Source organism: Petaurus breviceps, unplaced genomic scaffold (assembly GCF_028583685.1).
Source record: "Petaurus breviceps papuanus isolate PSGF00001 unplaced genomic scaffold, PetGlider_PUasm1.0 131, whole genome shotgun sequence".
NCBI classification, from domain to species: domain Eukaryota; kingdom Metazoa; phylum Chordata; class Mammalia; order Diprotodontia; family Petauridae; genus Petaurus; species Petaurus breviceps.
The window spans coordinates 3,173,452-3,198,610 of record NW_027185674.1 but is presented as its reverse complement, the minus strand read 5'-3'; the positions used below and the strand labels follow the sequence as shown (position 1 = coordinate 3,198,610).

At 42.8% G+C, this 25,159-nt stretch overlaps 1 protein-coding gene across 20 annotated transcripts in view; it reads left to right on the top strand.

The window, feature by feature from the left end:
- CTIF (cap binding complex dependent translation initiation factor) overlaps window positions 1-25,159 on the top strand; it is a 492,208-nt gene that overhangs the window by 404,556 nt on the left and 62,493 nt on the right. The window lies entirely within an intron of this gene.

Below are 25,159 nucleotides of genomic sequence, written 5' to 3'. Positions count from 1 at the left end.
AATGACCCAATCACTCTCCCTGGGTTAATAGCTGTTGATTTCCTACTCCCAACCATGAATGAATGAATCTATAAATTATTTCCTCTGAGATGACAGAATCCCTTATTTAATTTGAAAGGACTAGGGAGGGAGACTGGGACATGATCAGTCTAGGTGGCACAGTAGATAGAGAGAGCATTAGACCTAGAATCAGGAAGACCTGAGTTCAAATGTGGCTTCAGACACTTACTTAGCTTTGTGACCCTGGGCAAGTCACTTAACTTTTGTTTGCCTCAGTTTCCTCATTTGTCCAACGGGAATAATAATAATAGCACCTACTTCCCAGAGTTTTAGTCAAGTGAGTTAATAATTGTAAAGCACTTAGCCCGAGGCACGGCATGTAGCAAGCGCCATATAAACGGCATCATCATCATTGTTGTTGTTGTTATTGATTATTGTTATTACTCCTTCAAACCAAGAAGGGCCCTCCCTTTGTCAGCCAAGTATCAGAGAACAAATTTATCTCTGTTAAAGGCTTTTCTTTCTTTTAGCATATGGAGTTATAATATCTTAAGGGGCATGACCCACCTTCTATCCGAATTTGTATAATAGCAAGCCGTATTATAATAGCTAAAGTATAAGCCCCCTTAGGACAGAGATTATATTTTCTTCTTCATTTCTCCTTATCAGGCCTAGAATAGGGCTGGGTATATAATACACCATTAATAAATACTCATTACATAATCAGGCTTCTTACATTATTACTTGTTATATTACCGGCTTCTCTATTACAGAGAGTCATTGGGAGGCAGTCTACAACTGTATTTCCCCCCTCACTCCTGTCACCTCTGTGTTTTCCCAGAACAGTGGTTTCCTTTAGGGGGACAAGGGCAGGCTTTGTGTCATTCTTAAGTTTCAGCATCTGGAAAGCTGACCATGTGGATGTGACAGGCGGGTTCAACTATCTTTGCTTACAGCAGCTTTATATAACCCAGACCTTTTCCCCACAGCCATTCACGCCTCCAGCCCCTGGAGTGTGTCTCCAATAAGATTAAGTATTTAGCACCCACTGTATTTTGTGCCCAGTATTTCTGACAAAATGTTTCCTGCCTCCATGACAATATCTCAGTAAACAGAATAGTTGGAAGGAGAGGGACATGTTTTTGTGGCAACAAGTTCCCAACTGTGATGTTCAGAGGGTCCCCTTTTTTTCCCTTTCAGTAACTAGACTGCTTGGCATTCATGTCCATGTTTCTGCTCTGTGATGAGTCACTCTGGACCCGCATTGCTAGGTCAAAAATGTCCATCAAAGGGCCAAACCCAGATGCCATCAGACAAAGGCCTGAGCAGAGAGATGCAAAATGGTCAGTCTTTAGTCTCCTAAGTAATATCAGATTCAAAAGTGCCATCTACTCAGTCATTTCTGCAAGGGAGATGGAAAAGGGGACTTTAGAGCCCAGGCCTCTCTTTGAGGTCTAAAGTCAGGGGTGGGGAACCTGTGGCCTCAAGGCCACATGTGACCTTCTAGTCCTTGGGTGTGGCCTTTTGATTATGTCCCAAGTTTTATAGAATAAATCCTTTTATTAAGGGAATTTGTTCTGTGAAGTGTGGATTCAGTCAAAGGGCTGTACTTGAGGACCTAGAAGGCCACATGTGGCCTCAAGGCAAAACCTGTCATGAACTCATTAGACCCTGGCCTTGACACCACAGGTTCCCCACCCCTGGCTAGATATTGGAATCCTAAGTCCCAGAGAGCTGTCTAGGTCAGCTCACCTTTGAAAATAAGGATAGATAATTCATAACCCATGAGGATGCTGCCCAGTTTTTTTACTGGCCCACTTTCCTTTCCATACAATACTTTAAGGAAGATAGAAACCTGCAAAATGAGTTTGCCTTCCCTGTCCCAGATATATCTTTGATCCCTAATACCATCTTCCTTCTGATACTTGGAAAGGAAAAGTTATCCTTTGCGTTTATTTTCAGAGTGGCGTACTGGATTCAGGATTTCAGAAGAGTAATGGTGTGGAATTAAACACATCTACCTCACTATGACCCCCAACTCCAGTCTTGCCCTATTTACTGAGCCACCTCTTTCCTGGAAGTACCCAGACAGTAAAATAATGATATTACCATTTTCTACCACTTACTTAGCATGCATCGCTACTCCCTCCTGGGCAAAGGGATGTCTGAAAGGGTAGGCTCATGACCAGCCTTGAATCATATCTGGCAAAAAACCAAGTCCTATCAGAGATTGTGAGTCTCAGGCAGAGCCCAGCCAGGATGACTGAGGAAAGCAGAGGGCTAAGAATTTATTTACTTGTTATTTATTATTGTTGTTGGTTTACATGGCTGCCATTTGTTAATGAAGATTCTCCCTCATCCCCTGTGAACTCTTCCTTCCTTAGGGACAATTAGGTGGTCCAATAGAAAGAACACCAGAGTCAGGAAGAGCTAAGTTCAAATCAAGCCTTAGATGCTTACTAGCTGTGTGACCTTAGACACTTAACCCTTATCTGCCTCAATTTCCTTGTCTGTAAAATGGGAATAATTAATAATAATACTACCTCCCAGGGTTGTAAGGATCAAATGAGTTTCTGTGTATAAAGGGCTTAGCGTGTTCCCTGGCACCGAGTACTCACTTAATAAATGTTTCCTTCCTTTGGCTTCACCCTGCACTGTTAGTCCACCGCCCCTGTGCCATGACCGCGAAGAGGGATCCATGCTTCACCATCAGTCCTCCAAAGTGACCACTGGTCACTGCGTCGCTTAGGATCCCAGTGTCCCTCAGCACTGTTTTCCTTGAAGTTCTTACAGCCATGTATATTGCTCTCCTAAATCTTATGACTTCACTCTGAGTCAGTTCCTATAAGTATTCCCAAGTTCCCCCGAATTCTTCACATTCTTCACTCCTTAAACCACAGCAATATTCCATTATGTGCATAGGGGTAGCCTTGTACATGACCACAGATTTAAAGATCACTCAAGACTCCTTAAGCTAAGGTGCTGCCAACTGAGATGAGACCATTTTACTCCATTATGGCAAAGCCAGGCCTCCCAGGATGCAACAAGAGTCAAGGGGCCCACATGGTTCACACTCCCTTGATCTCTTAGTTGCAGAGTCCCTCACAATTTTTCTAATGTAGGTAAATATGAAAAACAGAATGAGAGTATCCCTGAAGCTATCCAACTTATTTAAAGTAAATGAGTAGTCGTGTTATAAGATATGAAGCTGATGGTTTCGGAGAAACCTGGGAAGGCTTGGATGAGCTAGCCGAGTGAAGTGAGCAGAACCAGGAAGACAATGTATACAATATGACAAACGGTATCTAAAGATTGAGGAACTCTGATCTACACAATGACTAACCAGAATTCCAGAGAACTCGTGATCATACAGCCTAACCGTCTCCTAATAAAAGTGAGATGAGCCCAGATTAAGGCTTGTTTTTTTGGCCTGGCCAATGTAGGAATTCGTTTTCCTTAACTGTACATGTTCATAACGGGAGTTTTGTATCCCTTGCCTTCTCAAGTATGAAAGAGGAAGGGGGGGAGGAGGTGTGAGATGTGGACCTTAAGATAAAATAAAATTGATTTTTTTTAATATAAAATAAAGAAGTGGGAGGATGAGAGACCTAGATGCTGACAGAAGTTGTTAAATGACACCTTCCCTAGAGATTTTTAAAATAGGATAAACAAAAGAAATTTTTTTAAAAAAGGATAGACACCCATATGTCTAGTTTAGTTGAGATTAAATCCAGCCTGGAGACAAGGGAGGAGGGTAGACCAGATCACTTGAGAAAGTTCTTTTCATATTGACTGAATCCTGAAGGTTCACATAATCCCTAAAACATGGCTGGAATTGCACATCCCACCATCTCATGTGTTCATCTTACATGTACAGTGTAGAATTATGGGTAGGACAGCACAGAGACCACAGGTCAGGAGACTGGCTCTCACTTCCTTCTCTCTCAAGTCATATAACACAGGCTGTTGGTTTCACCCCAGGAATAAGCTGCATTTCAGGGGCAGGTGGAGTTATTCCTGTCTGGGGTAAATTTGGCTGGGTATTTTGGGACTTTGGAGGGGGAGGCTGCTGCTTCCCTGAAGGATGGACCTCTCCACATCACAGCTCAATCGATCCCAGGGACATTGTTCTTTGTGATCCTCGGCCCATGGATCCAAATGTTTGCCAGTCTTCCCAGGCATTCACATCATCCCACCAGTGTTCTGGATGACCTGATGACAGCCAGCCCTTAGCTGGCTGGGATCTCAGCTTCTCCCCATACTGTTTCATTATAGGCATTCTGGCGGTTCCTATGTATGGAGCTCCTTACAGCTCTATTCGAAAATGTTAGCTTGTCTACAGGGCTGCCTCCCTTTACACGGCAGGTAAGACTTGTACACTGAAAAGGCACAAATTCTGATCCATTGAATGATGCTTAGGAAAAGGTTACTCTTAAAGGAAGCCTACAGTGGGCCTTTTATAAAGTGCAAAGGACCAGAGAGAGACAAATAATTACCTTCTTTTATTTTTTCATAAGTAAAATTTATAAATTTTTAAATAGACATAATTTTCTATTTTTATGAATTTACAAAATGTATTTTTTATAAATAAAAATATCTCTTTATAAATCATAGTATAGATAAGCACTGTACACATGTTTTTTTTTTAATTTTGTATGTGTGCTTCTTAACACATTTATTTTCTTTGCCCTTAGTTGAAAAGTAGGGGCCTATCTGCATGGGTGGAGGAAGTTCCCTCTCAAGGACTTCCCTAGTAAACACCAATGAAATTACAGGTCAAAAAAGAGTTAAATCTTGACAATGGCCTTGTGAGGTGGGGGGAGGGGAGGGGAACAGTTAATATTATCCTTATTTTACAGCAGAAGAAAGTGAGGCCAAGAAAAGGGAATCCATTTTCCTAAGTCACCCACTTAGTAAGTGCCCAGGCCGTCTTATTCCAAGGATGTCTGGAATAAGATCAGAGATGAAGTAGAAGGAAGCTTCTCTAGTCCAGCCCTCTCCTTTAAAGATGAGGAAACAGAGACCGAAGGCACACGGAGAACAAGGATTTGAACCTCACTCTTCCACCTCCAGAGCTAGTGTTCTTCCCACTGTCTGTACTAGGCTGCTTGGTCCAGAACTCTTTTCAGAACACTTTGGGTCAGTGGAAAAGCAGGGCCTTCCTCCCAAGCAAGAGTTAATAATTGTGTGTGTGTGAATGCACATACAATGGATTCATTTGACATTCTGGTTAAACCTAGGGACTCCTTCTCAGAGCACATTTTTTTAAGAGACCTAAAATAAAATACATAGAATTAAAAAGGAAACTAATTACATTGCAATACAGTTGTGAGAATGGAGCCCCTGCTCCAGAGGGCTGAAAGATGAGAGGAGGCCACCCTTGGGCCTCAGACCTCTTTCTAAGCTACGCTGACACTTGAGTAACACCTTCTGTGTCTGCAGTGGCCCAGCAGGTGAGGATGTGCTAGGCATGATTTGTGCGCTGTTGTTTCCTGTCGTTAAACTTGTCAGGCACTCTGAGCAAACACACTTTATTTTAATCCGGGGGCACTGGAGTGGGAGGTATTTGTCCATGTCATCTGGTAAATGCAGTTGAATTATCTGTTGTCCAAGGCATCACCAAATAAGTCGTGTTAAGCTGTTCACATTTAAAAATACAGTCAAACTGATGAAAGATAATTTGCTCGTGGTGCTGACATCACAACCTCAGCACAGAGCTGTCAGCTTCCGCGCCCAGAATTTATTTTTACCCTCTTGAGGTTTTTTTGCTCCTAACAAAGAAGAGCTCACTTTATTTATATAGAACCATAATTTCATGCCTGTGGCACACAAAGGGGGAAAATACTGAAGGCTTTATATATTACATGCAGGTTATACATGGTCATTTGCTGGGGCTGTCTTTTCACACTTCCTCAAATACAAGACCAGGCAAAGGGTGTGGATGGCACACAGGGTACATGTCATAGGAAATCCCCCCCAAAAAAAGTTTCTAAAGTCAATTTAGGAAGTTCCCCTTATAGGTTCAAAATTATGGTTCTCTTGGCCATGCTGCATAACAAGCTATCCATTTTTCTGTGTTTCTGTTGGTCTCGTCCACCATCTGCATACTAGATTACTGCTCCAGTAGCCTGGGGGCTAGAGTCAGGACTACTGGATTCAAGCTTGAGCCCTGGACACACCTTGGGGAAAGTCACCTTTTATCTGCCTCAGCTCACTGAGGTATCAGTCGAGGACCTGAGACTAGATAGATCTCTAAGCTGCCCCCAAGCTCCAACATTTTGGAGTTTTTGATATTCAAACTCCCTTCCAGATTGGATGTTCTCTAACTCTGCATGGCACCAAAGCAGGCAACTAGGTTCACAAAGTTTAAAGTGAGATTATTAGGAATGGCACCAGTCAGATGACCCCAATTGATATAATTCACTGTTCTCATCTTTGAACATGAGCTACACCTGTTTCTGATCCAAAGTTTCCACTTCTTTCTTGCATCGCTGTGTATGCTTTGGCCTATCAGTCCTCTCTAAGCTTGGCTTGGGCACTCTGGTCCTGCTCACTTCAGGCATTATATCGGGAAGTTTACTTATTTACTTTTCTTCATCTGTCATCTCTCTTCACATGAGGATGGTGATGTGGGAGGAATAGTCCCAGAATTGTCCCATGTCTTAAGAATCTCCATTTCCCCTGAGTTCCTAAGGTTCCTTCTGTGTGGCCTAATAAGACCCAAAATTATATGGAGTTCTTCCCCCACCCCCAGGCTCTCTACCAAGGCTAAGAATAAGCCATGTAAGCATCCTCTTGAGTGCTGTGATCTGAATAGTATCAGGCTCTTGCCTTAAGCCCTAAATATCTCTTCCTTGGGGCCTAGTTATTAGGGCTCAGACTTCCACCATTGAAGTTTTATTCTATCATTCCTTTTGTCTGAGGATGTTTAAGAATCCTTTGCTTTGGAGAAAAGGATTGAGTAGTACATTAATTCATGTAGGGGTCACTCACATCTTAGTGTGAATTAGTTTAAGGTCTTCCTTTTACCCTGCCAGAGCGTGGAGCATAGTACAGGTCTGTCCTTAATCCCTCAACCTGGTCACCAGTTCTGTGTTTCCAGTTGCTTGCTGGACACCTCCACCTGCATGCTGCACCAGACTCAGTTTACCCAAATCAGAACAAGTGCATAGCTTCCTCTCCAACCTTGTCTGGAGTTCCTTATTTCTGCTGATGACACCCTCATCTTCCCAGGCACCTTGGGGTCATCTCTGGCTCATACCTCCCTCTCACTCCCCCAGTTCCAGTAAATTACCAAGGCCAGTGGGTTCCACCTCCACCGTTGTCCTCTCTCCACTAAAATAACTGCCTAATCAAGGCTCTTGGCAGCTCTAACCCAACTCTTCCAATAAGCAGCCTCTTGGTCTCCATGCCTCCAGCCACTCCCTTGCCAATTCCACCAAGGCATCAAGCACACCAGTGAACCACAACACTCAAGTGCCTCCAGAACCAGTTTAAAACGTTTTTAACAAAATAAATAAAAATCTAATATTATATAGATAACGTTAATATGTGGTTTTCTAAGTCGATATTGTGGCCTGCAGGGATCTTAATATACTGATTAGTGGCTCTGTTTCTATTTGTGTTTGACACCCCTGCTGCCAAAATAATTTCATAAACCGTGACACTCCTCTGCTCAGGAACCTTCAATGTCTCCCTGTTACCTCTAGCAGAATAGAATCTCAGCCTGGTTTTTAAGAACCTCCACAGTTTGATTCCATCCTGTCTTTCTAGCCTTATTTCACATCACTGCCCCTTCCTATGTTTAAAATTCAAGCCCAAGTAGACTACTAGCTAGCTATTCTCCAGCTTAATAGTTTATCTTCTGCTGCCACCCCACCCCACTCTTCAATAAGATAACTCTTCAAGTCTTATGTCAGGTACCACCTCCTCCATGAAGCTTTCTAGGATCACCACCCCTGGAAGTACTCTTTCTCCCTTTGAGTTTTCCTAGAGCAGCAATTTGTCCAGATCTCTTTTTCCCCAGATTCTCTCTGCCTTCGTGTTTTACTTATCTTTATATATGCTGACCCTCTCCATCAGAAGGGCTGGAATTGTTTCATCTTTGTCTTTGAATCTCCAGTGCTAGCTTGTCCATGGTTGGCCCTTAATAAATGTTTGTTGAGTTTGAGCTGGGATGAAGGAGATGGGAGAGAGAGGTGTCCAGCACGGAGCTCACACAAACCCCTCCCACCCAGGGCAGAGTAGGGCTCTGCAGTAAAAGGCCCCAGTCGGACAAAGGGGTGTCTGGCCTTGGGCATGAATAGGAGGGTAAAGGGATTGTTCAGAACATGGGCTCCAGATCAGAGTGACCTTCAGGCTTCAGTAGTTTCCTTCTGCAGGTGAGGAGCAAGTAAGTGGCACATTGGATAGAGGGCTGTCCCTGAAGTCAGGAGGACCTGAGTTCAAGTGCAGTCTCAGACACTTACTACGGTAGCTGTGTGACCCTGGGCAAGTCATTTAACTCGGTTTGCCTTAGTTTCCTCATCTGTAAAATGAGCTGGAGAAGGAAATGGCAAACCACTCCAATATCTTTGCCAAGAAAACCCCAAATGGGGTCACAAAGAGTCAGACACAACTCAGCAACATAAAATTTATATAATACAAGTGAGACTTTGGCCAAGGGAAGACTCAGCTTTTCACCAGTCCATCCATACATGGAGGTATGCTTTGTCTGCTGGAGACAAGATAAGCCTTTCTGAACTGCTACCTCCAGTTTTTTTTCCTAATCAACTCAGCAGTCACTAAACTTTTACTTAGTATTTTGAGCACCTAACTTTCAAATCAAATGAAGGAATATGTATGGAACTTTTGGTCTGTGTCATTATGCTAGAATGCCAGGAACTTAAAATTGGAGGAAACCTCCCAGGCCATCCATCAGGCAGTGAATCACCAAGCATTTATTAAGTCCTGCTCCAGGCACTGGGGCTACAGACACGAAGAATGGATTCCTACCTTATGCCTACTCATCTTACCCAACCCCCTCATTTTACAGATGAGGAAACTGAGATCCAGGAAAATTTAGTGATTTGCACAGGTAAGCAGCAGAGCCAGTTAGTAGAAGACAGACTCGAACCAAGGTTTTTTAACTCTGAGGCCAGGGCTACTAAACAGAGGCTTTAAAAGTGTATTCCATCCCACAGACCTTTCCTCTGTACCTGAGCCTTCTGGACTTTGCCTCCTTTTCTTACCCTTTTGTTTTCTCACTGTGGTGTGGTAAACATCCCAGAGTGGAGCTGTGATGAAAGATGTGAGCCTCCAGGGAAACAAGCCTGCTTGCAGACAGAAGGGCCCATAAACTGAAGTTGCTTTTGAAGAATTAATCTGTGGCAGAGTTCAAAGCCATTGGTGGATTTGGGGTTTTAGGCTGACTCATTTTGGAATCCCTGTGAGTAGCTGAATCTTTTTGTGAGCTATTTTGAAGGGTTGCCTCAAAATCTACAAATAGTTGATTATCTCCTGGTTAACAATCTATTTAGAACCACAGCCCTCTGGGCAGTTTCTGAAATAAAGAGCTGCTCATTGAGAACAGAAATTCACAAGTCATTTCTTTAACTTCCTGCTGCTCTCTGGAACACTACACATGGGCTTGACCCTGGGATGGAATCCTGGATCCTGCCCTCCCTTGGACAAGGTGACCCTAGAGTTTGGCCCGAGATGGGAACCATCCTAGAAAGCTGCCTTCTCCAGGAAGCCTTTCCAGATTCTCCTCCTCCACCCCACCCTCAGGCTGCACACGATATTTGCTTCTGTACCTTTCTTCAGTATTTATCAGGCATCATAATATTCTAGGCTTAGCTATCTGTCATACGCCTTTGCTTGACTTAAAGCTCTCTGAGGGCCAGGACTAGGTCTTATATAAACTGTTTATGCACCCTAGAACAATGATCTACATGCAATAGGTGCTTAATAATTGCTGGATTTGTTGCCATCACATTAGTCCAGGGTAGACACTCTGGAATTTTATTTCAAGAGCCTAAAAGAACTATATTCTTGACAGAGCTCCCATCTGCCTCACATGCAAGACATGTTTTGACTCTGTGCCTCATTTTCCCTTACTGTAAAATGTGAGCAATTAAAATACTCCACAACTGTATAAAGTTAGTAAGTTTTTCAGAGTAAAAGTTATAAGACAAAAAAGTCTTTTCTTCCTGAGACACAGAGAAATTAAGTAATGTGTCTAAAGTCACACAGCAAGTTCATGGCCAAGATGGCTGCTGGATTGGCCTTTGCTCTTTCCATTGACTTCACACCTGCTGTCTGTTATCTAGAATGACAATGTCTGTTATCTAGAATGTTATCTAGAGCTGGAAAAGAATTTAGAGATCTCCTAGACTATTTTTCCATTTTACAAATGAGAAATTTGGGCCCAGAGAATTGAAGTGAGTGGAGCCTAGAACCCAAGTCACTTGATTCCCAGTGCTCTTTCCATTATATGCTTGTTTTTGTCTGTCTGTCCATTTGTTTGTCTTGCTGGCAGAAGATTTCTCTTAGTGGACAGACGTGTTAAAACAATGGATTCTTCCCTCTGGGTCCAGGGCATCTCCTCACTTCTGGGGGTAGGGTCACTGTCTCTCTGTGGCTTCCCATCCCTGCTGAGTAGGGCCTTGCTTAAGGACATTCAGGAGTGAGGTGGGCAGCCAGGCCCAGTCATGCTCAGTCCAGAACTATCCCACTATATGCTGGCCCTCAGAGCCACAGACACTTGGAGAGAAGATGGAAACAACTAATTAGCCACACAGCAGCTCTCTAGAGTTCTCTGGGTGTCCCCTCGGCCTGCTTGCCCCACTCATTGAGAGGGACCCCCTGGCTGAAAGCACTCTCCCTTTCTTGTAGCTGCTAATCAGCTTGTGCTGAAGGTGTTCTCAGAGATGCTAGGTGGGTGAATGTTCAGCACATTTATTCTAGTAAAAATTAGGTCAGATGTGCTCTGCTGAGCTACATCCGTGCTTGAGGGTGTCGGAGGGACATAGGCTGGGATGGGGAAAAAAAAGCCCTGGGAAGTTACAGCTACTGTGAGTGAGACTTGTGTCTCTCGCTTAGGTAAGCGTGAAGTGAAGACTCATTCCCTGGTGTGGGGGTGGGGAGGGGGAGCTCGGAGCCAGCTGGAGCCTGTGGCCTTGGAAAGCCTCAGAGGATGCTCGGCCTCCTCCTCTCTACCCAAGGGGAAGAGAAGGCTGGGCTGCCCAGCTGGCAGAGGTCATCAAGGGAATGAGGTTGAGCAGATGTTATCACTCCTGACTCTCCAGGAGGATGGAGTGAAAGACACCCAGATTGGAGGGGAAGCGCTGTGTGAGATCCCTGCCAACGGTGGGCAACATGCAGCAAACTGCTGAGGGATGCTTTCATTGCTGAGTCACTTGGTCTTATTCTCAGCCACGACTGCTTTGCTTAATTAAATGGCCAATTCTTTGGGGGAGGGGCTGACATTAGCCATTCTAAACTGGAAATGAGTTAAACTGGGACATTGGTCTCTCCCTTCCCCGAACTGCTACTGCTGTTAGAAGACCTCCCCATGCAGGGTAAGCGTCCCCTGTAGATGAGCCCACCTGTTCCCTACTGCTCCCTTTGGACTTTTCTCTCCTTTTGTGTACTCTCTTCCTCGGTTCATTTGTAAGCTCCTTGAGGGCAGGGACTGTCTTTCTTTTTCTTCTCCATATTTCTCAGTGCTTAGCACAGGGCCTGGCACACAGTAGGCCACGTAATAAATGTTCATTGAATTTAATTTAACCACCAGCTCTGCCTATCGAAGACCACACTTTAAGGCTCGCCTTTTATACTGCTGCTTCAATGTGTCCAGTCTTAATGCCTCCTCACCAGCAGAAGTTTTGAAATGCTGCTTGGAAAACCATGGCTTCTGGGCCTGGTGGCTTTTGATGTCAGTTCTTACCTTGGTCCTGACACTGACCTTGAGTTCTGGTTGCTGTGTCATGTTGGACATCTCTGTGCTTCATCTTTATAAGCCTCAGTTGCCTTTTCTGTTCCATTGTTGATAGTATTGACCAAAATTTCTTCAAGGCCAAAGATTGTCCTGTCAGTGTTTTCATCAAGTGAGATAATATTTGTAAAGCACTTAGTATGTAGTGAGAAACTTGATAAATGTTTGCTTGCTTCCTTCCTTGTGTTTTTCAGTACCCTACACAGGGCCCTTGCATATAGTAGGCATTTAATAAATGCTGCTAAATTGGATATGAATGAACTCAGTGTAGTTAAGAGTTTAACAAATAATAATAATCTGTTTCCTCAAGAAACATAGATACTACTAGCCTGAAGTAAAGCAATGGGATGGAATTTAGATCACAAGAGGAAGGTTATAGACAGAAGCCTAAGGCTTCCTACCTTCTTATATACCTCTCTGGGGCCTCATACATAATAGGCGTCCAATAAGTAGTCAATGAATGAAGGAAGAGTGTTTCATTTGGCATTTAGAGCCAGATCAAAATAGAATTATAGAGTTAGCTCTTAATGGGCCAACTACCTCATTTTATAGAAGAGGAAACTGAGACCCAGATAGAGGCAGTGACTTAGCCCCAAGTCATACAGGTGGTAAATGGAAAAGCTAGGGTTTGAACCCAGATTCTCTGACTCCTAGGGCAGCTAGGTGATGCAGTGAATGGAGCTCTGAGCCTGGAGTGAGGAAGACACATCTTCCCAAATTCAAATCTGGCCACAGACTAGCAGTATGACTATATATATATATATACTATATATATAGTATAACTAGCAGTGTGACTCTGGGCAAGTCACTTAACCCTGTTTGCCTTAGTTTCCTCATCTGTGGAAATGAGCTGGAGAAGGAAATGGCAAACTCCTCCAGTATCTTTGCCAAGAAAACCCAAATGGGACCACAAAGAGTCAGATGCAGCTGAAAAACCACTGAATGACGACAGCCACTATCTCCAAACCCTACTACATCAAACTGCCTTCCTTAAAAAGTCAGGATACCCACAGAACCGTAGAGAGTTACTTTTTGACTATTTAGTTGTTTCCATTTTTTCTCCAATTGTCTGTGACTGAGATTCTCTCCTTAAATAACAACCAACAGATGAATCAAAATTTACCCCAAATTGCCATCTCTGTATTTTAAAAGGGAAAAAAAAGTATCACCCTGTGAGAGATACAGGATTAGAGTTCCAAGAATGGCCCCAAGTAGTTTCACACTGTCACCAACAACCCAGTATTAATGTGTTCAGTGGACATGTCTTCCTTCTTTAATTGAGTGATATGGAAAGCCTAGGATGGGGGGGAGGGGTTCCCAGATCAAGGGAGGTGAGGGACCAGCACTGAACCAGGAGAAGGAGGATGGCTGGAAACAAACTTTTTGGTGAGAGCAGACCTTGATACTGAGTCATTACTTTCCCATCACAGATGGCGGCTCTAGCAGATTTCTTTTATTATTTGGCCCTTTCGATATCAGCCGTTTCCCTGACCCTCATATTTCCTTGGGCTCCTCTTAGCAAGACGTGCCTCTCCAAGTTCAGCAATTAGATTAACAGAGTTGTGTGACATCCTTTCCCCTCCCCCCCAACCTCTCCTAGATGGAATCCATGGCAAATAAGGCATGAATGCTTTGCATTCTCTCTAATGCTATCTAATTTCAATGAGTTACAACCTCACTTGACTACCTCTTTGCACCACGGAACATCAGAGAAATTACCAAGAGCCATTCTTGAGAGTCTTTTGCCTATTCATAGATTTCTGCCCCGTTCAAGACATCATCACCATCATCATCATCCTGGTCACAACTATCATGTATGGAAGTAGACACAGGATTTGAGGAACGGGCCATCAAGCCACAAAGAATCACATTCCTTTCTTCCGATCCCTTCTGCAGAAGCAGAGGGAGGGGGAGGGAGCGTCCTCAAAGCCATGGACCATCCAAGGTAGTAAGCTGAAACTCTTGAGTCGTGATTAGAGAGAGACCAGGACAGTCCTGTCTTAGTGACAGGAGTCCCTATTTGGCGCTTCCTTTTTTGTTCCCGCTTCCTCCCCTCAGGGTGTTTGCGTGTACCAGAGAGTGCTATTTTTGCCATACATTTTTGCATTCTGTTTCCTAGGTCACAAAGAGACAAGTGTTTATTGTTGTTGTTGTCTTTGAGACAAAAAACACACCAGAAGTGTAGCTGAGAATAGCACAGGCTGGTGGGTGGGCCACTGACAAGATGCTCTTCTCATGGGGGCTACATAGAGAGAGACACCTCAGTGGTGCAAGGAAGTGTGCCTTTCTTATCTCCCATTCCCTCTCAAGACTCCTTCTTCTCTGGCCAAACTGATTAATTCACTGTTTCCTAAACTCACAGAGGACTAGCCTCCATTGATAACATTCTGCAACTTTCCTTCCCATAAGATGCCTTCCTTCCTCTTCCTACTCCCTCCAGCAACATTTAGCCTAAGTTGTATCACTGGAGTCAGGAAGACTCATCCTAAGTTCAAATCCAGCCTCAGACACAGTAACTTGTGTGACCCTGGGCAAGTTACTTAACCCTGTTTGCCTCAGTTCCCTCATCTGCAAAATGAGCTAGAGAAGGAAATGGCAAACCACTCCAGCATCATTGCTGCCCCCCCCCGAAAAAAAAAACAAACTCAGATTGTATCAGGAGGAGTCAGACATGACTGAAAACAAATGAACCAACTGAAAGCTCACTTTGAAGCCTTCCCCTAAACTCCTCAACCACTTGTCTATATTATTCATTTGGCTCATATTTTGACAGACTCATAGATTTAGAACAGAAGGGATCTCAGAGGCCATTTATTTAGCCTTTTGGAAGGCAATTGGGGTTAAGTAACTTGCCCAAGTTAAAACAAGTTTAAACAACAAGCTTGTTTTTTTGTGTGGGTGTTAAGTGTCTGAGGCCAGAACCAAACTCGGGTCCTCCTGACTCCGGGGCCGGCACTTTACTCGCTGCCCCTCAGAGGCCATTTAGTCCAACATCTCTTCCTCCTCCCCCATTTCACAAATGTATAAACTGAGACCCAGAAAGATTAAGTGAATTGCAAATAGTTGAGATTCTCTGACTTCAAAATCAGGGCTCTTTCCAGTATTCTACACAGTGCTGGTCATTATTTCATACTATCACCAAAATCATTTCTTGAGTGCATGGTCAGGGAGGAGATTGTTAAGAGATTTAATGACAATTCCTTTGTATGGATAAATTAATGAGATCACTTTCCTCCCAGGCTCTTGGGCACATGGTCTCAGAAAGGGAAGGTAGAGAAGACATGAATGCTGCCCCGAAAAAGAAGTCATTTATACCTCAATGTGTCCAAGGGTCATCCCAGGGTCAGGCGAGGCAAGGTCCTGTATAGATGTCTCCTTTGTAAATGTTTCCTTTGAATGAGAACTGCAGTAATTCTCCAGTAAATGCTATTCAGGTATACAGAGCAGAAATTTGGATATTGCTTAACCTGAAACATCCTCAGATCCTGTGCTCTGTTCCTAATTCATTAGGATCACAGACTCAGGGTCAGATTTCAGAGTCATGTAGTTCAACCAGACCCTGAAAAATAATCTCTCTCCCCCAGTGTTCCCAACAAGTAGTCATCCACCATCTTCCTGAAGCCTTCCAGTGAGGGGAAACCACGATTGCCCAAGGCAACCCATGCCATTTTTGGCTAGTCCTAATGGTTAGGAAATTTTTCCTGGCATCAATCCTCAGTTTGCCTCTTTGCAGCTTCTACCCACTGTTATTGGTTCTGTCCACTGGGACCAAACTGAATAAGTCTAATCCTTATTACACATGGCTATTCAAATACCTAGAGGTAAATATTCCACCACCAGCCCTGTGCTCTAAATCTTCTCTTCGCTATGTTAAATATTCCCAGATTCTTCATCTAATCTTTATATGCATGAACTCAAGACCCTTTACTATCTTGGTTTGTCCTATCCTGGATGATCTCTTGCTTATTAGTGCCCTGCCTCAAATTATGGTATCCTAAATTAAACATGATACTCCATATATTGTCTGAATAGGATGGATTCCAGTGGGACTATCTCTTCCCTACTCTTGACCATTTTGCCTCTTCATGCAGCCCCAGATTGTATTTATTTTTTTTACATGTCATATCTCATGATTGACTAAAATTGAGCTTCCATTTTTTCTCCCTTCCACCTTTTCCCAAGAAGATGAAATCCTCATGGGCTAGAGCAATTGAAGAAAACTTCATGAAAGATGTGCTACATTAGCTGGATCTTGAATGACGGGGTAGACGTGCACTTTGTATAGGAAAATAGCAAGGGTGTTATCATTTAGCTACACTACATAAAAGGTTTGTGTTAGGAAGCAGAGAAACAGTCTAAGCAGCCAGATCAATCAGACAGTCAATCAACAAGCATTTGTTGAACACTGACAGACATTCACAACTTCCCATTCAACTACTGGAACTTGAGTTTACTCATATGTGAAATGAAGGTTACAGCTTCACAGTATTTCCTTCATAAACCCTTGAAGTGCAGATGAAAGAATCTTTTTTTAAATCCCAATAATAGCAGCAACAAAGGAAATCGTAGAAATATTCTTCCTAAAAACAAAATAAAATCTATTTTTTTCTAGAATAAAGGAACATGAGATTGAGAGCTAGAAGGGACCACATCTAGACAAACCCCATATGGGGTTGCAATCCACAGTTTAAGAAGCATTGAATTCTAGCCCAACTCTTTTAGTTTTTTCAGATTAGAAAAATATGGGGCAGCTAGGTGGCTCAGTGAATAGAGCACCGGCCCTGCAGTCAGGAGGACCTGAGTTCAAATCCGGCCTCAGACACCTAACACAAAAACTAGCCGTGTGACTTTGGTCAAGTCACTTAACCCCAATCACCCTCCAAAAAGCAAAAAAGAAAAGAAAAATAGTATCCAAAGAGAGAAAGTGACTGCCCTTAAGTGACAGATAGGATTCAAATCCACATCCTCTGACTGCAAATCTAGTGGCTAACTGCACCACTTCAATTCCACAAATATTTATCAAATGCCTTCTGTGTTTTAGCAACGGGAGATAAAGAGTAAAATGAAAGTGCCCCTGACTTCAGGGAGCTTGCTTAGATTCTATTGGGGGTGGGGGAACAACATCTGAACAACACATCAGTAGACACAAAATGCTCCAACAACTTGAGAGAATGAAAAAAGGCAACTTGGTGGAGATAGCACTTCAGTTGAGCCTTGAAGGAAGTCCCAAGAAGCAGACTTGAGGAAGATGCACAAAGTGGGAAGGTGGAATGGTCTGTGTGGTAACGGCAAGCAGCAGAGTTTGTCTGAAACCCAGAATGTTTGAGGTCGAGTAATATGTGATCAGCCTGAAAATACAGCTCGGAGCTAGATAAATGCCAAACAGGGAAATAGGGAGTTTAATCCCAGAGGGAGCCACCAGAATTTCTTGTGCACAAGAGTGACCCAGGCACTATGGGGCTCCTTTTTCTTTGTACGCAGCTCAAAGCACCTTGCACTCAATAAGCATTCAGCATCTACCTATGGACCAGCTAAAAAAGGGGAGCACAATTGTAAATGAGAAATCAGTTTGCCTTTGATACCCCCAACCCATTCTGTTTGAGAGATGACGTGATATAATTGATAGAGCACTGTACATGGAGTCCGGACGACCCAATTTCAGATCCTGCCTTAGTACACACACTTAGTAACTGTGTGATCCTGAACAAGCCACTTCACCTCTCTGTGCCTCAGTTTCCTCTTCTGTAAAATGAGAAGGAAAATGGGCTCAATGACCACTAAGATACCTTCCATATCTCAATCTATGACCCTGTGAATCCAAGGCTGGCTAATCCATAGCACTAACTAGGGTCTCATGCTGCTCTTCTGAATTTCATCTGTGGTCTTTGCAAGAGAGATAAGAGAGCTCAGAATTCCCAAAAGGGCAAACCAAAAAACAAAACCCAGCAGTATTACTTCTCCCCCAAAACATCTTACCTACAAATGACAAAATGGGTAAATGATGTAAACACCTGTCCACAATGTTTAGTGTGTATGAGATAGATGACAAGATCATGAGAACATGCTTTAATTCTGCCTTGGACAGATGGGCCCCCGGGTTTAATACATGCATCATAATCTGACACTCGTGCATGGTGCCCCTTCATTTTAGAAGCATTTCCTCAGCCTCATTGTCAGTAACATTACCAGCTACATTGGGCCTCGGCTCCAAAAACTTCACATTCTTTCTGTAGAGAAACACAGAAAAGGGCTATTTAAAAAGAAAACCCAACACATAAACAGACATTTTGTCCCAGAACTTCTTGACCTTCTCCACTCCTCTGCCTCCACTCATTGCTATGACCAGGAGGCCTTTTGCACAAAGTAAAGGTGTACTTTCTCCCCATAGAGTTGGAGATGGCAGCCGTATGGTCTCTTTGAATAGAAGCAAGACAAATCTACAGGGGTTGGGGTTGGAGTGGTGAAATGTTCCAGGCTAGTATTTTGTTTTTAAATCCAGAAAATGACTGGGTTTGCATGGGTGAGTTGGGGAGGGGGGGGGTGTCTGTCTAGTATGTTTAAAAATACTCAGTGGAGTACATGCTTGAAGAAACTCTTACATCTCCAGCATCCGTTTGCTGGAGCTGTGGCCATGTGCCCCAGCATGTTGTTTTTTCCTTGCCTGCGTGCAGCTGGTTTTGGCTTGGCCATGGATATCACCATGCCAGAGTTCATGTGGTTATCCAAAGCAGCAAAGAATTTCCCAGAATGCTTTGAGAAACCTGAGACATTGAATGGCTTTCAGCATTTATTGATGTGGTCCACTGCAGGAAATAGCAGTGCGTCAATAAATATTTTTAGTCAGGAAACTGGGGTTTAAATGGTAGCCTTAGGGTTTGGGGGAAAGGCACAAGGGGTTGCTGGGAGAGAGCCTACAAGTCATGAGTGCTGAGAGCTAAATACCTAGCTTGAAGAGGGCTGGCCACTGAACCGGAGCCAGGCATTGTATGCTGGCAGAAGGTACAAAGGCATATGGAAGAATTGGAGGTAAAAGGAACAGCCATTTTCCACTGGACAGGGCAGAGCTTCATAGTCTAGTGTAGGGATTAGCAACCTGTGACATGAATGCCAAAGATAACACATAAGGGTTGATTTTTTGTGTGTGTGGCATGGGGGGGAAGGGGGCAGACTAGGTGCTAACACCACGCTCCCTGTCTCCTTATAAGACCTGCCACTGTCCACACATTGTAAGAGTCCTTCCTTAATTGCCAGATGAGTCAACTTTCACTTCCCACCCCTGGACCCCATGAGAAAATCATTAGTGCAGTCATTAAGTGCTTTCAGTCCCCTACTCCAACATGACAGAAGGGAAGGGATGTTGGATATCCATACACTTTGATTCAGAGATCCCATTGCTAGGTAATTCCAAGGGGGTCAGTGACAGGGGGAAAAGGGTGTGGGGTGGCATAGAAAGCAAAATATCCATTGGAGCATTTTTATAGTAGCAAAGAACTAGAAATAAAGTACCCTTCTATTAAGGAAAAGCTAGACAAATTGTGGTATATGAATTTAATATTGCTATGTTGTAAGAAACAAGGAAATGAAGGATTCAGAGAAGCCTGGAAAGATGTTTATGAACTGGTACAAAGTACACTAAGCAGAAGCAGGAAAATAATGTACCCAGTGAGTACAACAAAGTAGAAAGGAAAGAAAGGGCAGAATTATAATGACCTAGAAAAGAGAAGAGAAAACTAACCTCTCCCTTCTTTGCAGAGGTGGTAGACCGTGGCTGTGCAATGGTTGCACGTCCTGTTAGATGTAGTGATTGTGTTGATTGGTTTTGCTGGGTTGCCTTTTCTCTCTCTCTTTTTCATTCTTCATTACAAGGGATGACTCACTGTGCAACAATGGGATATATTCAGAAATGAAGGCGATGTTAAAAGCAAAAAAATAATAATAATAAAAATAAGATGGGGAAAAGGGAGATTTTAGACGAAGTTCATGTCTTTCTTCCAGCTCCTCTATCATGTCAGCCTGGTTAAGTCACCTTAGTTTCCCCTGGTTTGATATGGTATGGTGATGGCTACCCATTCCTTATCTCTCTGGGATGCTGGGGGCCCCAATAAAAAATAAGGGAAGGTTAAAATCTAATTCTGATAATCCACAGTCATTACAAGCCTCCAGGGCTTCAAGTGAAGCAAGTTAGTGAGATTACCAGTAAGTGTTGTATGCCTGCTTTTGAATAAATCCCTTTGCCTTGGCTGCTGGTGGGAAATCTCTTCCAATATGACTGTACATTGTGCCTATGATACAGTAAATCTGAAATTTCTCTTCCTTGAGAAAGAGAATGTAGGGCATGCTGCAGTTCTGGGTGGAGTCTTGCAAGGATGAGGGACTGATACGAGTGTTCCAAAAGTTGGTGGCATGGGACCCTTTTGGACATCCTGGAGAGCCTAAAGTTGAGCATTGGTACTTCTGAAGGTTTCCTACCTACACAAGATGGCAGGGTCAAGTGACCACTAAAGCAGATGAGAGAGGGAGTTATTCATCCAGGAAGCTTGTGACAGTCATTAATGACTAGATCAAGGGCATCTTAAAATTGGATAATAAATAATATTTACATAGCACTTTAAAGTTTTCAAAGGGCCCTACATATATTATCTCACTTGATTCTCACAACAACCCTATCAAGTAAGTGCTATTATTATCCCCATTTTAGATATGAGAAAGCTGAAGCTCAGAGGGGCCACGGGACTCGCCCATGGTCACATAGCTAGGAAGTATCTGATATAGAATCTGAACTCAGTTTTTCCTGACTCCAAGTTCAGGACACTCTCCATTGTGCCACCTAACTACTCAGTCCCATGCTCTGTAACACTGTACACTCTTATGTGTTATTCTCATTTTTAAAATTTAAAATTGATTTCCTTTACCTACATCGATGTCTTCCTTACCTCACTATGATGAGGGAGTGGCCCTGGCCTTCTCCGTATCACTTTAGTACAATATCTAGCAGAACTTATCAAGCTAGGAAAGCTTCAGGTAGAGGGCCAGCAACAAAGCCCACACTCACTAAGTTCAGAGAGGCTCACTTTAGAGGCATGCTGGTAAATGTTTCACAACCAGCTCTCTGAAAATACATGACCTGGTTTTAACTTTCATGTACTTTATACTACATTTTCTCCATCACTTTCTTAAGTCTAAACAATCAATAAAACAAGCACTCATCTGTGGCAATTGCTGATTTCCAGGGTGTAAAGGCTCACACTGAAATGTTAATCATTGGTTCTCCCAAGCCAGGCTCTAGCACACCCCTGGACCTATCACTTACAAGGCTGTCAACAGTGGGTGAATTTTTTTCAGCAACATCAACTCATGAAACCATCTAGCAAGACTACAGAAGAGCAATCACCTGCATTGAACAAAGGAGTGTCCACATGGACAAAATCCAGTATTCACTCAGTCTTGCTGGCTGACTATAGGCTAAAGGTGCCTTCCTCTAAGCACTGCCTTGTTCCCACTTCTAACACTTCCCAACCTGAGGTTTGTTCTCTGGAACAACCCAAACCTTTAGCCCTCTATGCATATGAATGCACAAAACATCTCTCAGCTTCATTTTCTCCATCTGTAAAGGGAGGTTGATGTAGATGACCTCTGCATCCCAGGCACCCCTAAAGCTATTATCCAGTTATCTCACTTTAAAATTGTCCAGGGATCTACACTCAAATACCACATACCCACTGCATATAGACTCATTTCCAGCAGACTACTATGTTCCTGAATATTTTCACTTTGATCAACACTTTGAGTTTTTTTTAATTCAATTTCATTTTATTTTCAAGTCCAGATTCTTTCTCTTCTCCCCGACTTTACCTTCTCTACCCCTCATTGAAAAACCAAGAAAAACAAAACCCATTACAAATATATAGCTTTGATAAGTATAGTCAAGCAAAACAAATTCCCACATTGCCTATGTCTGAAAAGGAAGATGCCTAAATCTGCAGTCTGAATCCATCATCTCTCTATCTATATATGGGTAGCATGCTTCATCATGAACTCTCTAGAATTGGGTTGATCAGTTACTAAGTCTGCTGGAGTTGTTGTCTTTATATTATTTTATTATATTATTGCTCTCCCCGTTCCACTCATTTCACTTTGCATCAGTTCATAGAAATCTTCTCAGGTTTCCCTGAAACCATCCCCTTCATTATTTCTTTCAATACAATAGTATTCCATTATATTCATTTACCATAACTTGATCAACTGTTCCTCAATTAATGGGCACCCCCTCAGTTTCCATTCTTTGTCAACACAAAAAGAGCTACTATAAATATTTTTGTGTATATGATTCCTTTTTCTCTTTCTTTGATTTCTTTGGATGATAAAGGCCTAGTAGCAGTATCACAGATCAAATGTGCCCTGTTTAATATATAGCTTTGGGGGCATCATTTCCAGTTCATAGTTCTACCAACAGTGCAATATCGTGCCAGTTTTCCCACAGTCCCTCCAGAATTTAGTCATTTTCCTTTTCTGTCAACTTTGCCGGTCTGATGTATGTGAGCTGGTATCTCAGAGTGGTTTTAATTTGCATTTCTCAAATTATGAGTGATTTAGTGCATTTTTTTCATATGACTGTTAAATGCTTGAATTTCTGAAAACTACCTATTCATATTCTTTTGGCCATTTACCATTTGGGAAATTTGATCAACATCTGTTCAGTTGCTCAACCCAAACACTGTCTATTCTCCAAACACTCAAACTTCACTCTTCATCTGAGACATACAGCTGCTGCATCTTCAGAGTCTATCACTGTGGAAGAATGTGTGAAGGGATTGAATTGAGAGAGGGACAGAGATAGAGACCCAGGAACTTCAGTGGAATTCCAAAACAGTCGAGATAAGGTGAAAGCTTGCCAGTCAAAGCCCAAAGTGGTTCCAGGGGTAGAGTCCAAAGTTCTGGGGGGAAGGAGATGGAGACGATAGCTTGAGTAAAGACTGCATAGCATTGAGATGGTCAGAAACTTGGGAGCTTTTATTGGGGTACTAAGAAAAGAGAAATCTTCATCCCTATGCCTGAGATTATATTCTATTGGGGGTTAAGGGTAGTCAGGGAAGGCGGTGTGCAAGAAATATCCCAAAGGACAAAAATCATGTAACCCACACAAGGAAATGCTGAGTATCTCAGAAGATAAGAGGGTTAGAGATTTGGGTGAAAGCTGTTCTCTGGGTATAATGTATAGAACTAGTTGGGGCTAGTCTGAAAAGGTTTCAGAGGACAGTTGAATAATGAGTAGAAATACAAAAGGGCTGGACTTGGCATCAAGAAAAATCTTTACTCAAATTCTGCTTAGTTTCCCTGAGACTCAGTTTCCTCATTTGTAAAATGAAGTAGATGGACATAATGATCTCCAAAGTCTCTTCTGTACCTCTGAATCTATGATCTTATGTTTCTGGGGGTGCCTCAAAGCCCCAAGAGGAGAGAATGTATCTAAAATTCTGTTTCCTAAACAGAGTTCTGCATGGTTCCGTAGACATCACGATAGGGACTGCTCCTGGGATTTCATTGGTATCCTGGAAGAAGAAACTCCTTCTATTCCTTCAGGGCAGCACCTTTTTTTCTAGTTGCTAATCCTAGATAGTTGACTGCAGCCCTGAAAGGTTAAGTTACTTACCCAAGGACCCATAGATAGTATGTCAGAGACATGTTGTATGTCAAATATGACATTAAATCACAAATGCAATTAAATCGTAAATATCAAAATTTATTCATTAATTGTTTTTTGTTTAAAATAGGCTTATTTTCTCTATTCTGTTCTAAAACTTCCCCAGACACCATTCATCCCTAGAGTATTCCCTAAAACAGCATCCCCACATCAGCATTTATGGGGTCTAGTTGGGATGTTTCAAACCCCAACATATTATGTAACCAAATTAGTTTGGGAAATACTGGTCTAAAATAAAAGGTCATAAATACGTGTAGGAAGACTCGTCAACAAATTCAGAGCGTATAAAACAGATTCACCAAGAGGACAGGACAGCTAGGTGGCACAGTGGATATAAGGAAGACTCCAACTTCCTGAGTTCAGATCTAGCCTCAGATGCTTGCTAGCTCTGTGACCCTGGGCAAGGCATTTAACCCTGTTTGCCTGAGTTTCCTCATCTGTAAAATGAGCTGAAAAGGAAGTGTCAAACTACTTCAGCATCTTTGCCAAGAAAACCCCCAACGAGGTCACAAAGAGTCAGACATGACTGAAACCCAACAACCAAGAAGACAGTATATGCAAATGACTATGCTCATAAATGAAAATAACACCAAAAGGCAACTAAACTCAGACTTAGTAACATCACCGATCTCTGTCCTGTAAAAAAAATTGTCTAAAACAAATAGAATCATAAAGCTGGAGCTGCAAGGGGCCTTAGAGGCCCTCTAAGATTCTCACAACCTTATTGAGAAATTGAAAAGACTGAGTGACTTGCCTGAGGGTAGCCTGTGAGTGGCAGAGCTGGACTGCCAGCTCCAGAAGCAGCCCACCCTATTCAGAGAACCTCACACTCAGCAGAGGAGCTCAGGACCATGGGAGCACAGTGCCACATGTGCCATCAGGTACATGGCTGCTTCCGTTCTAGTTACAGAGGACAGGTATAATCAAGTATGATTGTGGTATAAGAAAGCAAAAAGAGAACCCAGTAGAACTTTCAAAGGAGTAAATGACCAAGTGTGGTCACTTACATTCCTGTAATACCTACTACTGGGGAATCAGGCTGGAAGGTCGATTGAGCTCAGTGACCCTACATTCATCATTATTACATTGCACCCCCAGGATCAGGGGACTTATCAGAGACAAAAGGTCAGAGTTGCCATGCCAGTCAGTAGTGGGATAGGGCCCATTTAGTAACTCCTGAACTTTGAGCCTAGGCAAGATAGACCAATTTTCAAGAAAGAAAAAGGATGGATCAATGAATGAACCAAGAGATAAATTACACACACCAAGAGCATTGTCCTCTGAGGGATGGTGACCCTGTTCTGTGGCTGAAATTAACTTTTCCTTCTGCTGCCCTGGACTTATGTTCATGTATGTTGCTGTGCTTCCCTTTCTTATTTAAGAAATATTTTTCCTACATTATTTTCCAAGGGCTGTTCAGTTGCCTCCATAGGAAATCTGCTTCATATTCTCTCTCTCTCTCTCTCTCTCTCTCTCTCTCT